Source organism: Somniosus microcephalus, chromosome 8 (assembly GCF_052327205.1).
Source record: "Somniosus microcephalus isolate GS21.2 chromosome 8, FLI_Smic_1.0, whole genome shotgun sequence".
NCBI lineage: Eukaryota > Metazoa > Chordata > Chondrichthyes > Squaliformes > Somniosidae > Somniosus > Somniosus microcephalus.
Genome location: NC_140994.1, coordinates 218,349,755 through 218,375,511, shown reverse-complemented (window position 1 = coordinate 218,375,511; position 25,757 = coordinate 218,349,755). Strand labels below are relative to the sequence as shown.

The 25,757-nt window shown below is 49.1% G+C and overlaps 1 protein-coding gene across 1 annotated transcript in view; it reads right to left on the bottom strand.

Annotated features, from left to right (window-relative positions):
* Positions 1-25,757, bottom strand: part of LOC147114106 (organic cation/carnitine transporter 2-like) — a 97,074-nt gene that overhangs the window by 19,280 nt on the left and 52,037 nt on the right. The gene's annotated exons all lie outside the window — the stretch shown is intronic.

Sequence of the window (25,757 nt, the reverse complement as noted above, 5' to 3'; positions counted from 1 at the left end):
TATACACATGCTAAATCATGCATCTGTACATACACATGTACACTAGTGCACATGCCAGATATATATTCTCTCAGTTACATAAGCAGTCACGCGCATAAACACAAACACATCCATTTACACTTACACTTGCATAAAAACACACTGGGACAGAAAAGCCATGAGCCGCCTGGCACACTCCTGCCATCACTTTGACGAGGGCGCACTAGAAAGGCTAGAAATTAAGGACCCAGATACTCAGGGTCTTACCTCTGGGATTCTGAGATGACTTGATGGGGGTGTAACCTCTGACTGCTCCAAAGGAAAGCCTTTGGTATAAGAGGGAGCAAGGCTGGAGGTCGGGTTACCCTACATCAAGAATTCCCGCAAACCTGGCCCTGAAAGAGACCCAGTGTAGAATCAGTGGAGATAACGTTTAGTGAGATCAGGCATAACTACCTGTCAAACAGTGGAGGTGGGCCTCACCTAGGGTGCCAGGTTGCGATTCCAGCTTGCACCCTGAAGAAAAGGCTTTCCAATTTTTAAAAAAAAAGTTCAATGTGCCCCCGCTTACAAAAGGGATCACTGTGGAAACCTAAAGATGTTTATGGTTTGGGAAGCAAGTACCCCACCTCCTCTCACCACCTTCCCACCCCCTGATCAGTTACTCTTCTGCTGGCCTTTCTGGTCACTTGGGTGACCAGGTGCCCTAGATGCCCCAATGGCGTGGGCACCCACCATTATCTTGATAATGAAGGAACTGCACTCTGGCAGGGCCAGTGATGGAGGTTTTGGGCAGGTGCTACTCAGCACTCGCAGTGCGATGCATCTCCTCGCTGATTTTCAGCACTAAGCAAGTGTCTTCAGCCAAATGTGCTGAGTATTCAGCCTCCCTCTGATGTGCTCACCATCATAGGTGCCAGGATCCATCCATTTCAGTTCACTCCACGTGGCATTAAGGAATGTCTGACTGCGCTGGGCACAGCAAAGGTTAAGGGCTGAGACAATGTCCTGGCTGTAATGCTGAAGACCCGTGCACCAGTGCTAACGGATCCCCGAGTTAAACTGTTGCAGTTCAGCTGTGACATTGGTAGCTACCCAACAATGAAGAGGATGAAGTTAATGTTGCAGTAGAGGAGGGGGAGTCAAGATATTGGATAGGATAAAAATAGATAGAAAGGAGATACTAAATAGGTTGGCATCATTCAAAGTTAATGAGTCACCCGGTCCAGAAAGGATGCATCTTAAGTTGCTGAGGAAGCTAGGGTGGAGATAGAAGAAGCTCTGACCACAAGTTTTCAATCCTCCTTGGATATGGGAGTGGTGCCAGAGGAATGGAGGATTGCAAATCACAGAATCACAGAAATCACAGAAACCCCACAGTGCAGATAGAGGCCATTTCGGCCCATCGAGCCTGCACCGACACATATCCCACCCGATCCCCGTAACCCCTACACCAACACATATCCCACCCTATCCCCGTAACCCCACGTATTTAATCCCCCTAACACTAAGGGTCAATTTATCATAGCCAATCAACCTAACCCGCACATCTTTGGACTGTGGGAGGAAACCAGAGCACCCGGAGGAAACCCACGCAAACACAGGGAGAATGTGCAAACTCCACACAGACAGTCACCCGAGGCCGGATTCGAACCCGGGTCCCTGGCGCTGTGAGGCAACAGTGCTAACCACTATGCCACCGTGCAAATGTTACACCCCTGTTTGAAAAAAGGGGAGAGGGATAAACCTGGTAACTATAGGTAAGTCAGTCTAATGTCAGTGGTGGGAAAACTATGAGAGACCATTGTCAAGGACAAAATTAATTCCCACTTGCAGAAGCATGGGTTAAATAGAAATTGTGTCTTTTTTTTTATTCATTGATGGGATGTGGGCGTCGCTGGCTGGCTAGGCCTGCACTTAGTGCCCATCCCTAATTGCCCTTGAGAAGGTGGTGGTGAGCCGCCTTCTTGAACCGCTGCAGTCCATATGGTGTAGGTACACCCACAATGCTGTTAGGATGCTGTCTGACTAAGCTGATTGAGTTATTTGATCAAGTGACAGAGAGTGCAGTAGATGTTGTATATATGGACATAGAAAAGACATTTGATAAAATAACGCATAACAGACTTATTCAGAAAATAGAAGCACATGGTATTAAAAGGACGATGGTAACTTGGGCCCAAAATTGGCTAAGGGATAGGAGGCAGAGAGAAGTGGTGAAAGGATGTTCTTCTGACTGGAGAGGAGTATGCAGCCCACCAGGGGTCAGTATTAAGACCTTTGCTCTTCTTGTTATATACAAATGACCTGGGCTAGGGTATAGGGAATACAATTTTGAAGTTTGTGGATGATACAAAACTTGGCAACATAGCCAGAGGTCGTTGTCCATATCGGTACCAATGACATAGGCAGAAAGAGGGATGAGGTCCTGCAGGCAAAGTTCAGGGAGCTAGGAGAGAGATTAAAAAGCAGGACCGCAAAGGTATTAATCTCCGGATTACTGCTGGTGCCACATGCCAGTGAGCACAGGAATAGGAGGATAGAAGAGATAAATGTGTGGCTGGAGAGATGGTGCAGGAGGGAGGGAGGCATTGGGACTGTTTCTGGGGAAGATGGGACCTGTACAAGCCGGACAGGTTACACCTCAACAGAGCTGGGACCAATATACTTGCGGGGAGGTTTGTTAGTGCTGTTGGGGATGGTTTAAACTAGCTTGGCAGGGGATGGGCACCAGCATATAGGAGTAGAAAAGAGGAATAAGTTGCATAAAAGAGTGAGTGTGTTGGATAGTACTAGAGAAGATAGTACTAGAGGCGGTAGTAGTACCATATTAGATAGGAGCTGACTAATAAAGACTACTAAAAATTCAAAAATGGGTTTAGAATGCAGTACATAAATGCACAAAGTGTGGTGAATAAGGTTGGTGAGCTACAAGCACAATTAGCCATGTGGCAATATGATGTTGTGGCAATAACATAGGTAGTTAACAGGCAGAAAAAAGGATTAGTGCCATTTTACCTTCACAGGTGAAGGCTTCCCGACCTCGGAGAACCCCGCCGCATTGGAGGAGACGTGGAGGAGGTCTGCGGCGGTCAGAGGCACCTGGAAGTAAGGTGTAGAGCTGAGTGATGGGTGCAAGTGTGGAGTGGTAAGTATGTAAGATGAGTGATAAGTTTAAAAAAGTGTGCACTTACCTTGTTTTCTTTCTACAGCCTTTAGCTGCACCGAATGGGGAGAGCCGATATTCTCCTTGTCAATTTCACATAATGGCTGTTGGATCCTTCAATCTTACAGACATGTGAAATTTACAAAGTCCTCACCACAAAGCCTCATCAAACTAAAGAGAATGTCAAATGCTGTCATTTCTTCTTTCAAGAAGTCTTGACAGATAGAACATCTGACATTGACGTGATCTGTCAGTGACTTCTTCCCTAATTGGCCTGCTGAGCACGCAGGGCGGGCTTAACAAGCTCAATCAGGGGAAAATCCCTCTGATTGGTTAGGCGAGGATGGAGGCAGGACATTGACACGGCAAGCAGCAGTCCCGCCTCCAACTCGCCTCCATTCACAAAATCCAGCCCATTGTAGTGTTGGAAAGGGAGGATGTTCTTGAGGGGACAAGGACAGAATCCATTTGGTTAGAGTTGAGGAGCAAAAAGGGTATGATCACGCTATCAGTGGGTATTCTATAGGCCTCCAAATAGTGAGAGGGCAGTAGAGGAGCAAATCTGCAGGGAAATCGCAGAGATATGCAATAGCTATAGAGTGGTGATATTGGGGGACTTCAATTATCCAAATATCGATTGGAATAGTGCTAGGGTAAAGGGAAATGAGGGGCAGGAATTTCTGAAATGTGTTCAGGAGAATTTCCTTGACCAATATGTTCGTGGCCCAACTAGGAAGGAGGCATTTCTGGATCGGGTGCTGGGGAATGAGGTGGGCCAAGTGGACCAAGTGTCTGTGGGAGAATTCTTGGGTAAAAGTGATCATCATATCATAAGATTTAGATTAGCAATGGAGAGGAGCAAGGAACAATCTAGAGTGGAACTTCTAAACTGGAATAGGGCTAACTTCAATGGGATGTGAAAGAATCTAGCCAGGGTAAAATGGAACCAAAGACTGACAGGAAAAACTGTAATGGAACAATGGATGATCTTTAAGGAGGAGATGTTGCAAGTACAGGCTCGGTGCATTCCAACAAGAGGGAAGGGTAAGGGAACCAAAGCAAAGGCTCCTTGGATGACGAGGGAGATAGTGAAGATGATGAAACAAAAAAGAGGGTGTATGATGCATGTCAGGTGAATTCTTCAAAGGAGAACCAGAACAAATTGATGTGCCAAATAACTGCCCGAATCCGTGAAGTTAAAGCTTAAGACTGAAGCCTTTTATTAAGTAAGAATCATGGCAGAGTTAACAGAGTTCATCATCGACCGAGCCCTTGGTAGAACATACCAGAAGAGGGGCGGGGCCAGGGAGGAGCATTAGTGGTTCCCCCCGGTGGAACATTCCAGACATTACAAGTAGAAGTACAAATATCAGAACACAGTTATTTCATCACATTCACCCCCTGCTATAGATTCAGTCTGTCAGGAGGTCTGATAATCCTCTGGGAACAACGTAACTCTTCCTGAGGCTCCTCCCAGAGTACTAACTCCGGTTCATTCGAATTCCCAGAATCATCAGTATTTTCCACACTGAGGGTTTGTGTCTCTGAAGGTCCAATACCACGATTGAAAACTCTACTCTCAGAGTCGAACTCTTTTCGAGCTCCAGCAGGTGCAAGATCTTTAATAGAGACCGTATCCTCTCGCCCATCCGAATATTGAATATACGCATACTGGGGATTAGCATGGAGGAGTTGTACATCCTCCACCAGTGGATCAGTCTTGTGGCCTCTCACATGTCTGCGCAACAACACAGGGCCCGTGGTCGTCAACCATGTGGGTAACGATACTCCATTAGTAGCTTTTCTTGGAAAACTAAACATCCTTTCATGAGGGGTGGCATTCGTCGCTGTACACAAAAGAGACCTTATGGAATGCAGCACGTCTGGCAGGACATCCTGCCAGCGAGAGGTCGGCAGGCCTCGTGACTTCAGAGACAGTACGATAGCCTTCCACACTGTCGCATTTTCTTTCTCGACCTGCCCATTACCACGAGGGTTATAGCTGGTAGTTCTACTCGTTGCAATCCCCTTCGATAGCAAAAACTGTCGTAATTCTTCGCTCATAAAGGAAGAACCCCTATCACTATGTATATAGTTAGGCGTGCCGAACAAGGAAAACAGTTGGCAGAGGCATTTAATTACAACAGCACTAGTCACATCCGGACAGGGGATAACAAAAGGGAACCGAGAGTACTCGTCTATAATATTAAGAAAATAGACATTACGGTCGCTCGATGGAAGGGGACCTTTAAAATCGAGAATCAAACGCTCAAATGGTCAAGTTGCTTTAACAAGATGAGCTGGCTCGGACGGCTTATAGAAGCGGGGTTTGCATTCAGCACAAACATGACAGGTTCTGGTCATTGTCCGGACCTCCTCAATAGAGTAGGGTAGATTGTGGGACTTAATGAAGTGGTTCATTCTGGTAACCCCAGGGTGGCAGAGTGCGTCGTGGAGACTTTGAAGCTTATCTGTACCTAGACTAGCACATACTCCTCGTGACAAAGCATCCGATGGCTCATTAAATACTCCAGGCCTGTACTGAATATCATAGTCATATGTTGACAGTTCTATTCGCCATCTTAAAATCTTATCATTTTTGATCTTGCCTCTCTGCTTAGTGTTGAACATAAAGGCCACAGATCGCTGGTCAGTAATGAGCGTAAAACGTTGGCCAGCAAGATAATGTCTCCAATACCTGACTGCTTCAATAATTGCCTGTGCCTCCTTTTCCACTGAAGAATGTCGAACTTCTGGTCCTTGCAATGTACGAGAGAAGAAAGCTACTGGTCTACCAGCTTGGTTAAGAGTTGCTGCCAACGCAAAATCAGATGCATCACTTTCCACTTGAAATGGGATCTTCTCATCCACGGCACATACCACTGCCTTCTCAATGTCCCGTTTGATATTAAGGAAAGCCTCCTGAGCTTCTGCCGATAGCGGAAAAGACGTCGACTTAGTAAGAGGTCGGACTTTATCTGAGTAGCTAGCCACCCACTGGGCATAGTGCGAGAAGAATCCCAGACACCTTCTTAAAGCTTTTACAGTGTGAGGTAAAGGTAATTCCTTAAGTGGGCGTAATCTTTCAGGGTCTGGCCCGATCACCCCATTCTCCACAACGCAACCAAGAATACACAAACGTGTAGTATTGAAGGTACACTTGTTTTCGTTGTAGGTCAGGTTTAACCTCTTTGCAGTCTCTAGGAACTTCACGAGATTTTGATCATGCTCCCGTTGGTCACGCCCACAGATGGTAACATTGTCCAGGTACGGGAATGTTGCTTCCAACGCGTATTCATCCACCATACGATCCATCTCCCGTTGGAAGACGGATACCCCATTCGTCACTCCAAAGGGCACCCGAAGGAATTGGTACAGGCGCCCATTAGCTTCGAAGGCCGTATAAGGTCGGTCTTCTATTTTGATGGGGAGTTGATGGTAGGCAGACTTTAAATCAATGGTGGAGAACACACGGTACTGAGCTATCTGGTTCACCATCTCAGAAATACGAGGCAAAGGATAGGCGTCTAATTGGGTATACAAGTTTATAGTCTGGCTATAATCGACCACAAGTCTTTTCTTCTCATTAGTTTTAACCACCACCACCTGGGCATGCCACGGGCTACCACTGTGTTCGATGATTCCCTCCCGTTGAAGCCTTTCCACTTCCTCTTTTATAAATGTTTTATCTTCTGAACTATACCGTCGACTCTTAGTCGCTATAGGTCTACAATTAGGAGCAAGGTTCGCAAACAAAGAAGGCGGACTTACGTTTAAAGTAGAAAGGCCGCAGACTGTGAGCGGAGGCTGAGATCCACCATACTTAAGGGTAACGCTCTTGTGGTAAACCACTTTTATCGTTCACTATGGTTATCACTGTTTATATCGTTACACTATGGTTATCACTGTTTACACTGTTGTGTCACTACACAAGGTCACCTCTTGTCACGCTGTTATACCTGGGCTGACCACAGCTGACTCCGCCCATGGCTCCGCCTGCTTGCCCAGGTATAAAGGTGGTCGACTGGCTGGTATTCCTCCTTGTTGGACCCGATCACCCGCGAGGGTGGGCTCTGTTATTTAGCCAATAAAAACCTATAGTTACTATCTTAACTCGTCGCTTTTCATTGGAAGCCTAATATTAAGTTCACACACAACTGAGGTAATATGAGGAGTTTAAAGTCCTTATACTCCGTATCCTTAACGGTCAATGTGACTTTACAATATCCAGTTACCTCCGAAGTAAGGGATTTGGACGTCATCGCAATTTCACTTCGAGTAGGATACACCTTCAATGAACAGGAGTTAACAAGGTTGGGGTGTATAAAACTTTCAGTACTGCCACAGTCTATCAAACACCCAGTAGGACAACCATTAATCTTAATGTCCATCATAGATTTTGACAAGGAACACGGTATGGTCTGGTCAACCGTAGCCGAGGCTAGAGTAAAACGATAGGCGGCAGCAGAGAAGACATCGGGTACAGGATTACCCTTACACACTTTACTAAAATGTCCCCGTTTCTTACATTTAAAACAGGTAGCCTCAACACAGTTATTTCATCACACAAATACAATAAGTTGAGAAGGGATGTGAAGATGAAAATAAGATTGGCAAAGAGAGAATATGAGATTAGAATGGCTTTAATATAATAGGGAACCCAAAAATCTTCTACCGGCATGTAAACAGTAAGCAGGTAAATGTAAGAAGTCACACAACACCAGGTTATAGTCCAACAGCTTTATTTGAAATCACAAGCTTTCGGAGCGCTGCTCCTTCTTCAGGTGAAGTGGAGAAATGCATAAAGACACAGCTTATATAGTCAGAGAATCATGTCAGATGTTTACAGGTAACCTTTCCAACTGCCATTTATCACACCTCGGCAGAGAGATAATCACAGCAGTCAAAGGTGTGAATGGTGTCCAAACAGGTCAGTCAGGGAAACATTACATCAAAGAACAATGAGGTGGGGTCACAAGGGGTCAAATATTGCAGATGCTGGGGTCTGTATGAAAAACAAAAAACATTTTTTTTGGCTGGAAATCACAGCAGGTCCGGCCGCATCTGTGTAGAGAGAACAAGCCAATGTCGACTCGAGTCTGGATGACCCTGCATCAGGTGGGGTTACATGTAGCGTGACATGAACCCAAGATCTCGGTTTAGGCCGTCCTCATGGGTGCGGAACTTGGCTATCAGTTTCTGCTCGACGATTTTGCGTTGTCGTGTGTCTCGAAGGCCACCTTGGAGAATGCTTACCCGAAGATCAGAGGCTGAATGTCCTTGACTGCTGAAGTGTTCCCCGACTGGGAGGGAACACTCCTGCCTGGTGATTGTTGCGCGGTGTCCGTTCATCCGTTGTCGCAGTGTCTGCATGGTCTCGCCGATGTACCATGCTCCGGGGCATCCTTTCCTGCAACGTATGAGGTAGACAACGTTGGCTGAGTCACATGAGTATGTACCATGTACCTGGTGGGTGGTGTCCTCACGTGTGATGATGGTATCTGTGTTGATGGTCTGGCATGTCTTGCAGAGGTTGCTGTGGCAGGGTTGTGTGGTTTCGTGGTCGCTGTTCTCCTGAAGGCTGGGTAATTTGCTGCGAACGATGGTCTGTTTGAGGTTAGGTGGCTGTTTGAAAGCGAGTAGTGTGGAGGCGTGGGGATGGCCTTAGCGAGGTGTTCGTCGTCATCGATGACATGTTGAAGGCTGCGAAGAACATGGCATAGTTTCTCCGCTCCGGGGAAGTACTGGATGACGAAGGGTACTCTGTTGGTTGTGTCCTGTGTTTGTCTTCTGAGGAGGTCTATGCAATTTTTCGCTGTGGCCCGTCGGAACTGTCGATCGACGAGTCGAGCGTCATATCCCGTTCTTACAAGGGCGTCTTTCAGTGTCTGTAGGTGTCCATCGCGTTCCTCCTCGTCTGAGCAGATCCTGTGTATTCGCAGGGCTTGTCCATAGGGGATGGCTTCTTTAACGTGGTTAGGGTGGAAGCTGGAGAAGTGAAGCATCGTGAGGTTGTCCGTGGGCTTGCGGTAGAGTGAAGTGCTGAGGTGTCCGTCTTTGATGGAGATTCGTGTGTCCAGGAATGAGACTGATTCTGAGGAGTAGTCCATGGTGAGTTTGATGGTGGGATGGAACGTGTGATTCTTCGCCGTGGGTCCATAGGAAGAAAATGTCGTCGATGTATCTGGTGTATAGCGTTGGTTGGAGATCCTGTGCAGCGAAGAAGTCTTGCTCGAACTTGTGCATGAAGATGTTTGCGTATTGGGGTGCGAATTTGGTCCCCATGGCTGTTCCGTGTGTTTGGGTAAAGAACTGGTTGTCGAAGGTGAAGACATTGTGGTCAAGGATGAAGCGGATGAGTTGTAGGAAGGCGTCTGGAGATTGGCTGTTGTTGGTGTTGAGTACTGAGGCTGTCGCAGCGATGCCGTCATCGTGGGGGATACTGGTGTAGAGTGCCGAGACGTCCATCGTGGCGAGGAGTGTTCCTGGTTCAACTGGTCCGTGGGTGTTGAGCTTCTGTAAGAAGTCTGTAGTGTCGCGACAGAAGCTGGGGGTTCCCTGTACGATGGGTTTCAGGATGCCCTCGACATATCCAGAGAGGTTCTCACACAGGGTTCCGTTGCCTGATGCGATAGGACGTCCAGGTGTGTTGGCTTTGTGTATCTTTGGGAGGCAGTAGAAGTCTCCCACGCGGGGAGTACGTGGGATGAGAGCATGTAGGATGCTTTGAAGGTCTGGATCGAAGGTTTTGATCAGTCTGTTGAGTTGGCGGGTGTGTTCTTTGGTCGGATCTGCGGGTAACTGTCTGTAGTGTTCCTGGTTGTCCAGTTGTCGGTATACTTCTTTGCAATAGTCCGTTCTGTTCTGTATGACGATGGCACCTCCTTTGTCTGCTGGTTTGATGACGATGTTGCGGTTGGTCTTGAGAGCGTGGATGGCGTTGCGTTGTGCTCGGGTGACATTCTGGACTGTCTTGTGAGTGCGGCTGATGAATCTGGCATTGATGCATCTCCTGACAGCTTGAGCATACATGTCAAGCTTAGGGCAGCGACCCTCCGGAGGGGTCCAATTTGACTCTTTCTTCTTCGGTCGCTGCACTGCGGATCCCTCTGTCTGCTGTTCCGGATCATTGATTGTCTCATTGGGTTCGCTGCTGACATCTTGGGATTTGTGGAAGAATTCCCGGAGCCTCATTCTCCTGATGAATTCCTCTGTGTCTGCCGCGAGACCGATGGGGTCCATTTTGGTGGTGGGGCAGAAATTGAGCCCTCGGCTGAGAACTTCAATTTCGTCTGGTTGAAGGGTGTGGTTGGACAGGTTGACGATGGATTTCCCTGTGGTTTCAACCGTGGTACCGGGGGAGGCTTGGTTGCTGCTGCTGGTGATGCCAAGTTTCTCAAGCTTCCTGTTCTTGGTGTGCATGTAGGTAGCGTAGTTCCGTTGCCTTGTTTGCTTGGCGGTGTCTCGTAGCTGGTCTGCTGCGTCCTGAGCACAGGCTGAGAACATGGACTCCATCTCGGTTTCGAGGTTGCGGCGTCTGCTGTAGAGCTGGTGTACGAGATGGTTGAGGAGTGTGCGAGAGGTACGACGGCAGAGTCTCTCAGCGTAGTCTGTGTTGTAGGTCGACTTGAGTGGGTTAGTGATCTGTAGTCCTTTCGGGATCTTGTCTGCTTTCTTGCATCTCTGTAGAAACTTGATGTCTGTGTCGATATGCGCGATCTTCTTGGAGATCCTCTCCACTTTGAGCCGGCAGTTTGTGGTGTCGATAGTAGCCATGGTGTGGCGATGCCGGAGTTGGACTGGGGTGGACAAATGTAAGAAGTCACACAACACCAGGTTATAGTCCAACAGCTTTATTTGAAATCACAAGCTTTCGGAGCGCTGCTCCTTCTTCAGGTGAAGTGGAGAAATGCATAAAGACACAGCTTATATAGTCAGAGAATCATGTCAGATGTTTACAGGTAACTTTTCCAACTGCCATTTATCACACCTCGGCAGAGAGATAATCACAGCAGTCAAAGGTGTGAATGGTGTCCAAACAGGTCAGTCAGGGAAACATTACATCAAAGAACAATGAGGTGGGGTCACAAGGGGTCAAATATTGCAGATGCTGGGGTCTGTATGAAAAACAAAAAAAGACAAAAAACATTTTTTTTGGCTGGAAATCACAGCAGGTCCGGCCGCATCTGTGTAGAGAGAACAAGCCAATGTCGACTCGAGTCTGGATGACCCTGCATCAGGTGGGGTTACATGTAGCGTGACATGAACCCAAGATCTCGGTTAAGGCCGTCCTCATGGGTGCGGAACTTGGCTATCAGTTTCTGCTCGACGATTTTGCGTTGTCGTGTGTCTCGAAGGCCACCTTGGAGAATGCTTACCCGAAGATCGGAGGCTGAATGTCCTTGACTGCTGAAGTGTTCCCCGACTGGGAGGGAACACTCCTGCCTGGTGATTGTTGCGCGGTGTCCGTTCATCCGTTGTCGCAGTGTCTGCATGGTCTCGCCGATGTACCATGCTCCGGGGCATCCTTTCCTGCAACGTATGAGGTAGACAACGTTGGCCGAGTCACATGAGTATGTACCATGTACCTGGTGGGTGGCGTCCTCACGTGTGATGATGGTATCTGTGTTGATGATCTGGCATGTCTTGCAGAGGTTGCTGTGGCAGGATTGTGTGGTGTTGTGGTCGCTGTTCTCCTGAAGGCTGGGTAATTTGCTGCGAACGATGGTCTGTTTGAGGTTAGGCGGCTGTTTGAAAGCGAGTAAGCAGGTAGTAAGAGGCGGGGTGGGGCCTATTAGAGGCAAAGAAGGTAATATATGCTTAGAGGTGCAGGGCAAGGCTAGAATACTCAATGAGTACTTTGTATCGGTGTTTACTAAGGAGGTGGATGCTGACAAAATATCAGTAGAAGTGGAAAAGGCAGAAGCAATGGAAGGGGTGAAAATTGATAAAGATGTACTAGAAAGGCTTAGAGTGGACAAGTCGCCTGGTACAGATGGCTTACATCCTAGGTTGCTAAGGAAATTGGGGGGGAGGTAGCGGAAGGGCTTGCCATAATTTTCCAATCTTCCCTAACTGTGGGGGAGGTGCCTGAGGATTGGAAAGTGGCAAATGTGACACCATTGTTCAAGAAAGGGTGTAAGGGCAATCCTAATATCTACAGACTGGTCAGTTTAACATCAGTGGTGGGTAAAGGTTTAGAAACAATAATCAAGGAAAAAATTAACGGGCACTTGGAGAGGTTTAAGCTAATTAAGGAGAGCCAACATGGATTTGTAAAAGGCAGATTGTGTTTGATTAATTTAATTGAATTTTTTGATGAAGTAACAGAGAGGATTGATGAAGGGAATGCAATGGATGTTGTCGACATGGATTTTCAGAAGGCGTTTGACGAAGTACCACATAGAAGGCTGGTTAACAAAATTGAGGCTCATGGAATAGGTGGGTCAGTGGCAGCTTGGATAAGGAATTGGCTTAAGGACAGAAAACAGCGAGTTGTGGTAAATGGCTGTTTTTTAGACTCGAGGATGGTAAACAGCGGAGAATTAAAGTGACAGGCGACTGGAAGCTCGGGGTCACCCTTACGGACTGAACAGAGGTGTTCTGCAAAGCGGTCACCCAATCTGCATTTGGTCTCCCCAATGTAGAGGAGACCACATCGTGAGCAGCGAATACAGTATACTAGATTGCAAGAAGTACAAGTAAATCGCTGTTTCACCTGGAAGGGGTGTTTGGGGCCTTGGACAGTGGTAAGGGGGGAGGTATAAGGGCAGGTGTTGCATCTCCTGCGCTTGCACGGGAAGGTGCCGGGCGAAGGGGAAGGGGCACTGGGGGTGATAGAGGAGTGGACTAGGGTGTCTTGGAGGGAGCGGTCCCTACGGAATGCTGAAAGGGGAGGGGAAGATGCGTCTGGTGGTGGGATCACGTTGGAGGTGGCGGAAATGGCGGAGGATGATCCGTTGAATGTGAAGGCTGGTGGGGTGAAAGGTGAGGACAAGGGGAACCCTATCGTGGTTCCGGGAGGGAGGGGCAGGGGTGAGGGCAGAAGTGTGGGTGATAGAACGGACACGGTCGAGGGCCGTGTTAACCACGGTAGAGGGGAATCCTCGGATGAGGAAAAAGGAAGACATGTCGAAGAATTGGTGTGGAAGTTGGCCTCGTCGGAGCAGATGCCGCGGAGAGGAGAAACTGGGAGAATGGAATAGAGTCCTTACAGGAGGCGGGTGGGAGGAAGTGTAGTCCAGAATGTAGCTGGATTTGTTTTCATTAGAGCAAGGGAGGTTGAGGGGTGATTTGATAGAGGTGTACAAGATTCTGATGGGCTTGGATAGGCTAGATGGGGAAAGGCTGTTCCCACTAGTTGATGGTACAAGGACTAGAGGACACTGATTTAAGGTTTTTTGCTAGAGATACAGGGGGGACGTGAGGAAAAACCTTTTTACGCAGCGAGTGGTGATGACCTGGAATTCGCTGCCGACGGAAGTGGTGGAAGCGGAGTCACTCAGGCCTAGAAATTGACTATAGCCCCGTTTGGGGCGCCAGCCTCGCCAGGGTGCTAAAAGTAGCGCCCCGGAAGCAGTCGCGGCCGCCCGCCGGAAATTCAGTTGGAGCGCCCCAGAGGGAAGCGCGGCGCTACTGGAGGCGCCCCGCATCCCTCTTGGGGCGCTGCAACTGAATATCGCTGCGCAACGTGCCGCAGCGCCACACGCTGCGGCACGGTGCACTGCGGTACTGCAGGCCTTCCTCCCCTCCCCAGCTGGGCCCCCGAGGATCGCAAGTGCCGGCAAAAGAGCCCGGCACCGAGGAGAAGTGCCGGGCTCTTGGAACGCAGTCGGCACTCCGCAGGGGTGGGGGGGCTCAGGAGGCTGGGGACGGCAGTGCGGAGAGGTGCTGGCAGGCGGCCAGCAACAAAAATGGCCACCCGCACCTCTCCTTTAATTAGTGCCTCTACCGCCGCAGGTAGGCCCCCCTGAACCGGTCGCACATAGCGTCCGGCGTTAATTCAGGGGGCGCATCTAAATATCACAATCGGGGCGTCAGCGGGGCGCTGCGCACACCGATGATGTCATCGGTAGCGGCGCAGTGCTAACGGCTAGCGCCACCATTAGCGTCCCGCTAAATTTAGCGGGAGGCATGGCCAGTGGCTTCTGACCCACTTAGCGCCCTCTTAAGGCACTAACGGGTGGCGCAGCCCACTGAATTTCTAGGCCTCAATGTTTTCATGGGGAGACTGGCTAGGCACTTGAGAGAAATAAACTTGCAGGGCTATGGGGATAGAGCAGGGGAATGTAACTGACTGGATTGCTCTGCAGACAGCGGCACGGACTCGAAGAGGTGAATGGCCTCCTTCTGTGCCATTATGTCTCTGTGGGCTAAAAATTTGGGGCACTAATTTCGCCGGGGCGCTACTTTTAGCGCCCCAGAAAAATTAGCGCCCGCGTGCTGGAACTTGAGTGGTTGCGCCCCAAGGGGGGAGCGGGGCACTACTGGAAGCGCCCTGCATCCCTCTTGGGGCGCTGCAAGTCAATATTGCAGCGTTATGTGCCGCAGCGCCACACACTGCGGCACGTCGCGCCGTGGTATTGCAGGCCTTCCTTCCCTTCTTAAAGGGGAGGGGCCTTGTGCAGCATGACCTGTGGCCCAGCTGGGTCCCCGGGGATCGGGAGTGCGGGCAAAAGAGCCCGGCACTCAAGAGAAGTGCCGGGCTCTTGGAGCGCAGCCAGCACTCCGCGGGGGGTGGGGGTGTTTCAGGAGGTCTGGGACGGGAGCGCAGGCAGGTGCTGGCAGGTGGCTAGCAACAAAAATGGCCGCACCGCACCTCGCCTTTACATTGTGCCTCCCCGGCCGCAGGTACGCCCCCCTGACCCCGTCGGGCATAGCGTCAGGTGGTAAGTCAGGAGGAGCTCCTGAAGATCGTGGCCGGGGCGTGAGCAGGGCGCTGCACATGCCAATGACGTCATCGCCAGCAGCGCAGCGCTGCAGGGCGCTACTGGTTAGCACCACCACTAACCTCCTGCTGAATTTTGCGGGAGGCGTGGGCAGTACCGCGCCCAGGCGCTAGTTGGTTTGCCACCCATTAGCGCCCTCTTAAGGCGCTAACGGGAGGCGCAACCGACTGAATTTTCCCCCCTATGACTCTGACTCAACAGCAAATAGTGAACAGGATAGTAGCAGACTTCAGGAGGACATAGACAGACGGTTGAAATGGGCAGACACATGCCGGATGCAATTTAATGCCTGTATTCTTCATAATTGTCCATACCATTCAATACTTTTATTAGCCCTTTCCTCACTACCATTGATGATTGTGTCGCTCTCAGTATGACACTAAGGGCTAGAAATTCATCATAGCCCAGGAATGGAAGGTATAATTAGAAAATTTGGAGCTAATGCTTTCTGCATGCAAAATTCGTGTTCACTGCTCAAAGAAATGTTTGGAGTCCTAATTCAAGTCTTGAAGCCCAAGCTCATTGGTATTACACTCAAAGGGTCCCTCCGTGCCTTTTCATTCTGCACGGAGGGGTTTTCCTGTACGGGCTGCTCCTGCACACTCTCCAATTTGCCATCTTTGTTTGCCATCTGGACACACCTTGGCGTACCATCTTGCCATCCGGCGGAGGCGGGGGTCCCCAATGGAGGGCTCTCTATGTGGGAGTCCTCCCTTTATCTATTGGGGACTTGGCCTGGAGGGTGTTGCACAGAGCAGTCCCGTGCAATACAGTTTTAAGTAGGTTCACGGACTCCCAAGCTGCCTGCTTTTTCTGCAGCCTGGAGGAGTCCGTGTTCCACATTTATATGGAGTGTGAGAGGTTGCAGCCCCTCTTTCATTATTTGAAGGGGCTGCTTCTCGATTTTTGGCTGTGCTTCAGTCCCACGCTCCTGATCTTTGGTCACCCGGTGAGGAGGGGAGCGGGCAGATCGGAGGACCTCCTCGTAGGACTGCTTCTGGGCCTGGCCAAAGTGGCCATCAACTGGTCCAGGCAGCGGGCGGTCGAGGGGGTCGTTCGCCCGATTGCCTGCCTCTCTACCGCAGTCACGTTCACGCCTGGGTGGCGCTGGAGATGGATCACGCGGTGTAGCCGGCATGATCGAGACTTTCCGCAACCAGTGGGCACCGCAGGGACTGGAGTGCATCATCACCCTGGCCAACCAAATTTCAATTTAATTTGTTAAGTTTCATTTAATGTTTTATTAGTTACAGTTTATTTGGTTTAGTGTGCATCAAAAAGAGTACACGCAAAGGGTGGACCAATATCAGGTGCAATCTAATTGTAAGTCATGATTGCCACAGGCTTTTTCTAGTTCTTTAAAGGGGAGGTTCATGATGCTGCAGAGCCTCAGTCTCAGAATTGCTGGCAGTGCAGCTGCCTCAGTAAGCAGCAGCAGGCCAAGGAGAAGGAGCCGGAGGACTGAATCGGGTGTAATCATGGCAGATCCACGCCCCAGGGAGAGAGCCCGCAGATTCTGCGGTCAAGCATTGGAAGCGTTGGTGTTCGCTGTGGAGAGACGGAGGGCGGTGCTCTACCCAACAAGTGGCAGGAGGCCATCGCTGCAAATCTTCCGCACCATGTGGAGGGAGGTAGCGCAGCACGTCTTTGGCAGCATTCTGGTCCACAGGGCCACACACAGTGCAGGAAGAAATTTAACGACCTCACTCGGGTGGTCAGGGTGAGTCAATGCTTCTATAAATGCTACATACTGTGGTAAACCACTGTTGTTAGTATTGTTGTTCACTGTTAGTACTGTTGTTCACTCTTGCATATTGTTGTACTTGTCTGTGCATGCCTCAGCTGACTCCGCCCCTGGCTCCACCCTCATGGCTGGGTATAAAGGTCGCTGCTCAGAAGCCTCCAGCCCTTTTGGATACCAGGCAACCACAAGAGGCATGCTCTGTTCTTTGGTAATAAAAGCCTGTTTATTACTTTCTCAATCTCCAGTCTTTTGTAGCAATTGATAGTGCATCACATACCACCATCTGAACCACAGTCTTCACACATTGCCCAAAGCACCACACCCCCAGCACTCAGCCACCAACAGCCTCTACCTATCAACACTCACACTCACATCTCACACCTTACACACAATGACAGCTATTCAACTATGGCAGGCACATCAACCAAACACATTCCTCCACACTCACTCACATGCTTTCATTTCTCTTGAAAGCCAAGGTCGCTCACAACAGGAGGGAGCAGGAGCGCACAGGCGGGGGACAAGCCAACACCCAACCACTGTCTGCGCTGGAAACTAGAGCGCTGCAGATTATTGGGCAACAGGTGGTGGGTGCTGTGGCCACCGGTGACGTTGACCCCCTTGGGGACAGCAATGTTATGTTCATCCCTGCTCGGTCTTCTCACATCCCACTTCGCCCTCATCCTACAAGTGTTTCGCACTTTCCAACTAATCATACTGTAAGCATGCATTTCTCCCTTCCTGTCCCCGCTCCCCTCACCATAACCTGACTCTCGTGCGTTTATGCTTTCAGATAATGAGCAAGTACCTGAGCAGCCTGAGGGCACCGTAGAGAGTGAAGCTTGGGAAGAGGAGGAGGAAGAACACACTGGCACTATGCGTTCTTTAGCAGCTAGTATAGTAGCGGGATCTGCACAGGGTGAGGCACCGGGGACGAGTGGGCTGCAGCAAGGCCAGGAGGAAATGGTAGCTCAGGGGCCAGCTCCCCGGATGGCGAGTTTGTGCACAAGTTCTGCTGCACAGGACTCAGATGAAGACCTCAATGGGGAGGCCTTTAGAAGGGTGATGGGCATGCACACGGAGCTGATAGGTGCAATGGCAAGGGTGCCCGAGAGCCTCTCGGCAATGATAAGGAGCATGGAGGAGTCCTCCTCCAACACTGCACAAGGCTCTGCGCACACCATAGAGCCCATCAGTTCCAGTCTGCAAAGGATGGTAGACTCCCAGAGAGACCATGGCGACCCAGACCTCACGCCGTGTGTGATGGGCGATTTGACAGCTTCCACTGCAGCACAGGCGGAAGCGACGCAACGTCGTAGTGCTGTAATGCAGTCTCAGCTTGATGCAACGCAAGCTCTGACTGCAGCCATCGTGGCTGAGTCTACCACCATCGACCGGGGCTTTCACGGTGTCGCAGCAGGCCAGCAATCTGTGCTCCAACAGATTGCTAGGGATGCTGAGGTGCTGTCCTCTCTCAGGATGACGGCATTCCTGCTCCCACTGCTGCCACTCTGCCATTGCCCTTGCTGCTGCCTGTCATCCAGCCAGCCCAGATTGCTGCTGCCCATGCTGAGGTGGTGCAGTCGAAAGCCAGGCCTTCCAGGCCCAGAGCTGGTCGAGGGCATCCTGCAAGGCCATCTGAGGTCTCTCGCACGGGCACTCAGCAGCCTTCCACCAGCCCTGCTGCAGCCATTGGGCCAACACTTTGTAGGAGCACTAGAGTAGGCAAAGGCACAGTAACGATGGCACTAAGGGATTGCACAAGGGTGAATAGTTAATATTTTGTTGTAAATATGTGTTACTGATTATTGATAAATTTATTAATTCAGTTTGGATTATATTATTGTGTCTCTCATTTCAGCTTTGCGCTGTGATATGGTCTTCGACAGGGATGGAATGATAGGGATGTGGTGAACAACGGGGATCTGGGGTTTAATTCATTCGAACCGCAGTCTGATGAGGGGGTCACGGACTGCCCTTCTGGAAGGCCGATTGAGTAGCTGCCTCCGCCCTCGCTCCCGTTCCTCCTCTTCCTACTCCTCCTCTCCCTCTTCCTCCTCCTCCTCTCCCTCGTCCTCCTCCTGAGATGGTCCTGCAATCCCTGGTGGCAGTTGTGGAGCATGTACCAGACCACCACGAAATGCGACACCTGCTCAGCCAAGTACTGGAGGGCTCCTCCTGAGTGGTCAAACCAACAGAACCATTGCTTGAGCACCCCGATGTTCTGCTCGATAATGTTCCTGGTGGCAGCGTGGCTCTCATTATATGAGTGCTGGGCACGAGTGTTGGGGTTGCAGAGGGGAGATATGAGCCAGGTAGAGAGCGGATAGCCCTTGTCTCCGACCAGCCAGCTGCAAGTTTGACATGGTTGCTGGAAGAGTGCTGGCACACCGGTCTGGTGCAGGATGAAGGCATCATGGCTACTGCCAGGATTGTGGGCACTGATATTGAGGATTCGCAGTCTGTGATCACACACCAACTGCACATTGAGTGAGTGGTAGCCTTTTTATGGTTACGGAAGATCTCAGGATTGTTATGTGGTGCTCGCAAAGCCACATGGGGAATCCTGCACCATGGGGAATCCTGCTATTGTGGCAAAGCCACATGCGTGCTCATCCTGCTTCTCTCTGGTGATGGGGAAGGAAATGAAGTCCCTTTGCCTAATGTAGAGAGCCTCTGTGACCTCCTGGATACAGCGATGGATGGCGAACTGCGAGATGTTAGCTATGTCTCCTGTTGCAGAATGTAAAGATCCGCTGGTGAAGAAATTGAGGGCGACAGTGACCTTGACTGCCACTGAGAAAGCCCTGGTCAGCCTGACCTGTAGTTGGAGGTCTGATTGCAGGAGGTGGCAGAGTTCTGTGACCACCTCCTTCGTGAAGCGGATCCTTCTAATACACTGCTCCTCGTTTAATTGGAGGTAGAAGTGCTCTCGGAATACCCTCGGAGGGTAAGGCCTCCTGTTGAGAGCCCTGATAGCCCTCCTCCCCCCTCTGGCCACATGTTCCAGTCTTTCTCGCTGCCTTAGCTCCCTCCGTCGTAGATTCTGGAGGGTGAGGTCGGCTGCCAGTACAGCCCCCATTAGAGTAAATAAGTGCAGCAGTTTGATTTAAAAAAAAATAAATGCAACTACTTTTTAGTTGCCACAACACTCCTGATACTAAATAACCTTGAAATCACGGAATGCGAATGTTGCACTATGTGAAACTGACAAGAATGCACTGAAACTCCACTAACTGACAGCTGCGACTCATTACTGATGGTCCCTTTAAATAATGTCCCTGGAACCAGCTTCCTGGTGCTTCACGCCAGCTCTCCCTGTTGCTGTATCCTCCAGGCGCTCAGGTAGGTGGCGACAATCAATTTTGCAGATCAGGTGGTCAGTGAGCATTGCACGCTCACTGATGTCACGATCCACCGGCATTGGGCTCCCAGCGATAACTGTTAGCAGTGGTGCTGCGGTGGGGGCGGGGGGCCGCGGATTTGGCGTGCGACGCTGAATTCACCTCACCCCAGCGATAATGCTCCAGCGGCATCTGCTGGCACTAATGGGAGACGCTAAGGCACCAAATTTTTCCCCCTAAGTCCTAGTCATTACATGTTGGCCCAGATTTACGTGCAATGGCGAAATTGATGATGTACAACGTGGATCCCGCCATTGCTAACTTGTTCCAAATGTTGCTGGTTTTCTAATTAGAATACGCCACAGTGAGCATAGTGGTGAATCGGGCACTCAACACCGATCTAAGAGCTCAAGTGACAGCACATTCACTAAATGGAGCCACGGATGGGTGGTGGGGGTAAGGGGGGGGGCGGCGACAGGGGGCGGGTTTAAGTGATTGAAACTCTAGCTTCTTAAATATACGTGCATTAACAATTGATCTTTGTATTATATACTGATGTCCAGATAAATTAATCATGTGCCTATGACAGAAAGATTAAGAAAATTGACTCTGCTAAATAAACTAACAAAACACTAAATGAGCGAATGAGAAAAACTCCTTCCTGATTTGAAGGAGTGTAGATACTTGTAGAAAGAGGGATGAGATCCTGCAAGTAAATTCTAGGGAGCTAGGAAAGAGATTAATAAGCAGGACTTCAAAGGAAGTAATCTGTACAAGCTGAACGGGTTGCACCTCATCAGGGTCTGGACCACAATCCTCATGGGGTTTTGCTTGTGCTGTTGGGGAGGGTTTACACTTGCTTGGCAGGGGGATGGGAACCAGAGTGTAAATTCAGAAGGGAGAGAAGCAAAGCTGGAAATGGAAGATAGAAAACTAGTAAGTGAGTTTGGAAGGCAGAGGAAACAAAGGCTAGAAAATAGACAACAATTCAGTTTGGCAGTGCTTAATGGGATATACTTTAAAGCAAGGAGTCTAGTGAATAAGGCAGATGAGCTGAGGGCACAGGTAGACATGTGGAAGTATGATATCATAGCTATTACTGAAACATGGCTGAAAGAAGGGCAGGAATGGCAGCTCAACATTCCTGGTTACAGGGTTTTCAGATAAGATAGAGAGGGGGATAAAAAGGGTAGGGAATCACAATATGGACTAAAGAAACAATTACAGCTGAGAGGAGGGATGATATGTTAGAAGGATCATCAAATGAGGCCATATAGTTTGAACTGAAAAACAAAAACGAGGCAATCACACTGCTGGGAGTGTACTATAGACCCTCAAATAGTCAGAGGGAGATAGAAGAACAAATATGTAGGAAAATTTCTGAGAAGTGCAAAAACAATAGGGTAGTAATAGTAGGGGAATTCAACAACCCTAATATTAACTGGGATAGAATCAGTGTAAAAGTTATAGAGGGTGCAGAATTCTTAAAATGCATTCAGGAGAACATTTTTAGCCAATACGTAGCAAGCCCTACAAGAGAGGGGGCGGTTCCAGACTTGGTTTTAGGTAATGAAGCTGGGCAGATGGAAGGGGTATCAGTGGGAGAGCATTTTGGTGGTACTGATCATAATTCGGTTAGATTTAGCGTAGTTATGGAAAAGGACAAAGATAGACCAGGAATTAAAGCTCTCAATTGGGGAAAAGCCAATTATACTAAGGTGAGATGTGATTTAGCAAAAGTGGACTGGAAACAGCTACTTGAAGGTTAATCAGTGTCAGAGCAGTGGGAGGCATTCAAGGAGGAGATAGTGAGGGTTCAGAGCAAATATGCTCCCACAAAGAAAAGGGGTGGGACTCTCAAATCTAGAGCACCTTGGATGTCAAGGGGCATACAGGGTAGGATAAGGCAAAAAAGTGAAGCTTATGTCAGATACCAAGGGCTAAATACTGCAAAAGCCTAAAGGAGTATAGAAAGTGCAGGGGTGAAATTAAAAAGGAAAATAGGAAAGCAAAGAGAGGCCATGAAAAAATATTGGCAAGTAAAATCAAGAAAAACCCAAAGCTATCTTATAAATACATAAAGAGCAAGAGTACATAAAGAACAATTAGGGCCTATTAGAGATCAAAAAGGTAACCTGTGTGTGGAGATGGAAGAAATGGGAATGGTTCTTAATGAATATATTGTGTCTGTTTTCACAAAGAGAGGGATGATGCAGACATTGTAGTTAAGGAGGAGTGTGAAATATTTGATGATAAACATAGTGAGAGAGGAAATATTAAAGGGTGTAGCATCTTTGAATGTAGATAAATCACCAGGCCCAGATGAAATGTATCCCAGGCTGTTAAGAGAAGCAAGGGAGGAAATAGCAGAGGCTCTGACCATCATTTTGCAATCTTCTCTGGCTATAGGCGTGGTTCCGGAGGACTGGAGGACTGCTAACATTATACCGTTGTTTAAAAAGGGAGAAAGGGATAGACTGAGTAATTACAGGCTAGTCAGTCTAACCTCGGTGGTGGGCAAAGTATTGGAAAAAATTCAGAGGGACAGTATTAATCATCATTTAGAAAGGCACAGATTAATGAAGGACAATCAGCATGGATTTGTTAAGGGCAGGTCAGGTTGGACTAACTTGATTCTATTTTTTGAGGAGGTTACAAGGAGGGTCGATGAGGGTAGCGTGTTTGATGTAGTCTCCATGGATTTTAGCAAGGCTTTTAGTAAGAGGTCACATGGTAGACTGGTCAGAAAAGTAAAAGCCCATGGAATTCAAGGGAAAGCGGCAAGTTGGATCCAAAATTGGCTCAGTGGCAGGAAGCAAAGGTCTATGGTTGACTGGTGTTTTTGTGGCTGGAAGACTGTTTCCAGTGTGGTTCCGCAGGGCTCAGTACTAGGTCCCTTGCTTTTTGTGGTGTATATCAATGATTTAGACTTCAATGTAGGGGGCATGATTAAGAAGTTTGAAGATGATACAAAAATTAGCCATGTGGTTGATAGTGAGGAAGAAAGCTGTAGACTGCAGGAAGATATCAATGGTCTGGTCAGGTGGGCAGAAAAGTGGCAAATGGAATTCAATATGGAGTAGTGTGAGGTCATCTTCTTAGGCAGTCCTTCGCAACCGAGGATGACTTGCTTCCACATTAAAAATGAGTTCTCAGGTGACTTATGAGTCCAATGCGAGACCTACAGTCTCTGTCACAGGTGTGGCAGACGGTGGTTGAAGGGGCGGGTGGGTGGGGTGCTTGGGTTGACGTGCGCTCCTTGCGCTGCTTGTGCTTGGCTTCCACTTACTCCCGGCGAAGAGACTCGAGGTGTTCGGCGCCTTCCCGGATGCTTCTCCTCCACTTTGTGCGGTCTTGGGCCAGGGATTCCCAGATGTCAGTGGGGATGTTGCACTTTTTCAAGGAGGCTTCGAGGGTGTCCTTGAAGCGTTTCCTCTGCCCACCTGGGGCTCTCTTGCCATGTCGGAGCTCCAAGTAGAGCACTTGTTTTGGGAGCCTTGTATCAGGCATGCAGACGATGTGACCCGTCCATCAGAGCTGTTCGAGCGTGGTCAAAGCTGAGCATCAATGGTCTGGTCAGGTGGGCAGAAAAGTGGCAAATGGAATTCAATACGGAGAAGTGTGAGGTAATGCATTTGGGGAGGGCTAACAAGACAAGGGAATACACAATAAATGGTAGGATACTGAGAAGTGTAGAGGAACAGAGGGACCTTGGAGTGCACGTCCACAAATCCCTGTAGGTAGCAGGACAGGTAGATAAGGTGGTTAAGAATGCATACGGGATACTTTCCTTTATTAGCCAAGGCATAGAATATAACAGCAGGGAGGTTATGCTTGAACTGTATAAAATGCTAGTTAGGCCTCAGCTGGAGTACTGCGTGCAGTTCTGATCACCACATTACAGGAAAGATGTGATTGCACCAGAGAGGGTACAGAGGAGGTTTTGCGAGGATGTTGCCTGGACTGGAGAATTTTAGCTATGAGGAAAGGTTGGAGAGACTGGGGTTGTTTTCTTTGGAACAGAGGAGGCTGAGGGGAGACCTTATTGAGTTAGGGCACAGCTAGAGTACTGTGTAAATAAGAACATAAGAAATAGGAGCAGGAATAGGCCATCTGGCTCTTTGAGCCTGCTCCGCCATTCAATAAGATCATGGCTGATCTTCTACCTCATCTCCACATTCCTGCACTATCCCCATATCCCTTGATTCCCATAATATTCAAAATTCCATCGATCTCTGTCTTGAATATATTCAGCGACTGAGTTCCATAGCCCTCTGCGGTAGAGAATTCCAAAGATTCACCACCCTTTGAGTGAAGAAATTTCTCCTCATCTCAGTCCTAAATGGCCGACCATTCTTGACAACTGAGTGGCTTGCTAGGCCATTTCAGAGGGCAGTTAAGAGTCAACTGCATTGCTGTGGGTCTGAAGTCACATAGAGGTGAGACCAGGTAAGGATGGCAGATCTCTTTCCCTAAAAATAGGACATTAGAGAAACAGGTTGGTTTTTTACGACAATTTGGCAGTTACATGGTCACCATTACTGATACTAGCTTTTTATTCCAGAATTAGGACATTATGAGGGGGAAGGGTGAACAGCCAGAGGTCATGGTCCATATCAGCATCAATGACATAGGAAGAAAGAGGGATGAGTTACTGCAGGCAGATTTTAGGGAGCTAGGAAAGAGATTAAAAAGCAGGACCTCAAAGGTAGTAATCTCTGGATTATTCCCAGTGCCACATGCTGGTGAGTATAGAAATAGGAGGATAGAGCAGATGAATGCATGGCTGGAGAGATGGTGCAGGAGGGAGGGTTTTAGATTCCTGAGACATTGGGACCATTTCTGGGCGGGTGGGACCTGTATAAGCCAGACAGGTTGCACCACAAAAGGGCCGGGACCAATATACTTTTTTTAAAATTTGTTTATGGGATGTGGGCATCTCTGGCAAGGCCAGCATTTATTGTCCGCCCCTAATTGCCCTTGAGAAGGTGGTGGTGAGCCGCCTTCTTCAACCACTGCAGTCCGTGTGGTGAAGTTACTCCCACAGTGCTGTTAGGTAGAGAGTTCCAGGATTTTGACCCAGCGATGATGAAGGATCGGCGATATACTTCCAAGTCAGGATGGAGTGTGACTTGGAGGGGAACTTGGAGGTGATGGTGTTCCCATGTGCCTGTTGCCCTTGTCTCTCTAGGTGGAAGAGGTCACGGGTTTGAGAGGTGCTGCCGAAAAAGCCTTGATGAGCTGCCGCAATGCATCTTGTAGATGGTACAAACTGCAGCCACGGTACGCCAGTGGTGGAGGGAGTGGATGTTTAAGGTGGTGGATGGGGTGCCTCGCAGGGGTTGGTGGGGGGGTTGCTGGTGCTGTTAGGGAGGGTTTAAATTGCTTGGCAGGGGAATGGGAACCCGAGAGTAGTTTCAGAAGGGAGAGAAGCAAAGCTGGAATTGGAGGGCAAAAAATTTGTAAGCGAGTCTGGAATGCAGAGGAAACAAAGGCTGGAAAATAGACACCAAGGGAGGTTGGCAGTGCTAAATGGTATATACTTCAATGCAAGGAGTATAGGGAATAAGGCAGAT